At 38.2% G+C, this 2,335-nt stretch overlaps 1 pseudogene; it reads left to right on the plus strand.

Moving 5' to 3' along the window:
* Nucleotides 1–909: 909 nt before the first annotated feature.
* LOC112905337 lies at nucleotides 910–1,912 on the plus strand (annotated as a pseudogene).
* The last annotated feature ends 423 nt before the right edge of the window (nucleotides 1,913–2,335 follow it).

Raw genomic sequence — 2,335 nt, forward strand, 5'->3', positions numbered from 1 at the left:
AAGTAACGGAGTCCTCGCTGAACAAACGAAACTCTCCTCTGTTCTAACTACTGGATAACTAGAGCAACCGCCCTAAATCCCTACTGAGCACGTAGAGCTACCAGTCCTACACATAGCAACGCTGTCAAGCCGAACGGACTTCGATGAACTCCCGGACCGGCGGCGCTTTGGTGTTCTTCCTCTCATCGACTGGGAGCCGCAGCCGACCATAGAACTCCCCCTCCCGTCCAGGGCCAACGAGATTAACCGCACCCCGACGACCGTCACTTCGCCAGCGGTATAGTGAAATAGTGCGTCGAACCATCCTTTGTGATTCCTAGTGCCTACACTGCACTCTGACATTTAGTGTAGTAACAGTTATTTAGCTTTAAGACTTAAAGTTTGTTCCAACAGACCACTGAACTAGTTCGGAACCGGGCGACGCACGCGCATTACAACATGTGAGTTCCAACAGGAATCAGAACGGTTCTAGAACTGTCAGTCCTGCGTTCCAACAAACTTCGAATCGATTCCGAATCGGTTCAAACAGTTCTTGGTCCTGAGTCGGGACTGAAAATTCTGAACTGCAGACGCATGCGTATCATCACAATTAAACAAACACGCTTAGTGCAAAGAACACAGCATAGGTGAAGATCGAGTTGTGTTGTTTAGGTTATAGGGTTATAGGGGAGTATGTTTTCGTCAGTTGTGGTGTTTGATAACCTCAGTGTAATAATGAGCGACGATAGTGATTATATGGCATCATCCAGCAGTGATAACGATCTAGAACTTATTGTGGGCATTCCTAGAATAAAAAATGAAGATTACATTAGTGAGTTGATGTATATGCATTCTGTCTTAACGTGTTAATATTTTAGGTATTACTGTTAATCAGTATGAGGATACGTTTTTTCCGCTTAAGCAGGAAACATGCTGTGCGCTTGGGGGAAGAGTGTGGGAACAATGTCCATTACAAACATCAGAGCGGCCGTTATGGCATTTACACAAGTAAGATTGATGGAATTGTTTGAGGTAGCACATTCATGTTTTATAATTTTTCAGATACTTATTTTTTTATGGTTTATTGGCCATCAGACTGCAAGTTTTCGGATCGTTTCAATGTAACCATCAGTTCGTTACATAGAATTATACAACGAGTATCTATTTTTCTAAGTAACATGTCACCATTATTATGTGGCCAGATGATGAAGAAAAACGCGTAATCGAACAGCATTTTTGGGGAAATGGCTTTCCAGGAGTTATTGGGGTGATTGATGGGAGTCATATAAAAGTGGATAAGCCAGAAATTGATCCTGACTCATATGTAAATCGAAGAGGATTTCATTCAATACAGGCATGTATAGAAATATGAAACCCATTCAGAAGTCATATAATTTATAGATTTTAGATGCAGGTAGTTTGTGATCCCACTCATAAGATTACAAATATTTTTGTGGGATATCCAGGATCAGATGCTAGGGTGTTCCGAAATTTATTTTTAGCCATCAATCCACCAGAGAGATGTGGTCAATTCTATTTGTTGGGTGACAGTGCCTACCCTTTGTCAGCAAACTTGATGGTCCCATTTAGAGATCGAGTACATCTTACTCCTCGGCAAATAAATTACAACATACAATTAGCAAAAAATCGTTTTTTAATTGAACATACATTTGGAATTTTGAAACAAAAGTTTCGGCAACTCTATTATTTTAAATTAAGAAGAGTAAGATATATTGCTCATTTAATACGGGTCGCATGTGTTTTGCACAATATTTGTTTAAATGATGACTTTCCTGTTGAGGTAAACGGCCCCAATAGGAATGTCCTGCCACCAATTGCAATTCAACCACCTGATGATGGTGAAGCAGGTGAATGGGATGCTAATGGTAGACAAGTGAGGGACAACTTAGTAGCCATTTTAAGACTTGCTTGAACTTACTGCCAATTAGTGCTATGTTATGCACATGACATCCCCCAATGTTAATAAATTGTCAATTTAATAAATATGCAATTGCAAAGACAAGCTTGTTTCTTTTCCATGAATAAATGATTGTATAACTATTTGCTCATTATTCTTTCATTACAGTGGAATCACAATTCAATTAAAGATGGTACTATGGAAATAAATTATATTGATTTAACAAAGCAAACTAACAAAACTAGAAATATTAATTTGAAAAATATCAAATGTAATAACTATTGGACTATGTTTATGCACATACGTTTCAAATTATTGAGATATTTAACACAATTATATAGTTTTATAACACTTATTTAACTACGTAAACAACAAATACTTACTGATTTATGCCTTAACCATGTTGCTTCAATTCTTGCGGCATTCACAAACTAAGCT

The sequence above is a fragment of the Agrilus planipennis genome, unplaced genomic scaffold, assembly GCF_000699045.2.
Source record: "Agrilus planipennis isolate EAB-ADULT unplaced genomic scaffold, Apla_2.0 scaffold342, whole genome shotgun sequence".
Lineage (NCBI taxonomy): Eukaryota > Metazoa > Arthropoda > Insecta > Coleoptera > Buprestidae > Agrilus > Agrilus planipennis.